This window comes from Physeter macrocephalus, chromosome 15 (assembly GCF_002837175.3).
Source record: "Physeter macrocephalus isolate SW-GA chromosome 15, ASM283717v5, whole genome shotgun sequence".
NCBI classification, from domain to species: domain Eukaryota; kingdom Metazoa; phylum Chordata; class Mammalia; order Artiodactyla; family Physeteridae; genus Physeter; species Physeter macrocephalus.
In genome coordinates this window covers 57,193,093-57,193,572 of record NC_041228.1, presented here as the reverse complement: position 1 = coordinate 57,193,572, position 480 = coordinate 57,193,093, and the positions used below count along the sequence as shown (strand labels likewise).

At 45.6% G+C, this 480-nt stretch overlaps 1 protein-coding gene across 3 annotated transcripts in view; it reads right to left on the bottom strand.

Moving 5' to 3' along the window:
* The window catches only part of TPD52 (tumor protein D52), a 133,196-nt gene that overhangs the window by 82,439 nt on the left and 50,277 nt on the right, over nt 1-480 (bottom strand). The window lies entirely within an intron of this gene.

The following is a 480-nucleotide window of genomic DNA, read 5'->3' as shown; positions in this document are numbered from 1 at the left end:
AGTGGTTGAGAGTCCGCCTGCCGATGCAGGGGACACGGGTTCGTACCCCGGTCCAGGAAGATCCCACATGCTGCGGAGCGGTTGGGCCCGTGAGCCATGGCCGCTGAGCCTGCATGTCCGGAGCCTATGCTCCACAACGGGAGAGGCCACAACAGTGAGAGGCCTGCGTACCGCAAAAAAAAAAAAAAAAAAAAAAAGACAAAGGCTTGCTGAATGGATACCAAAACAAGACCCATCTCTATGCTGTCTACAAGAGATCCACTTCAGATCTAGGGACACATACAGACTGAAGGTGAGGGGATGGAAAAAGATATTCCATGCAAATGGAAATCAAAACAAAGCTGGAGTAGCAATACTCATATCAGACAAAATAGACTTTAAAATAAGAATGTTACAAGAGACAGGAAGGACACTACATAATGATCAAGGGATCAATCCAAGAAGAAGATATAACAATTATAAATACATATGCACCCAACA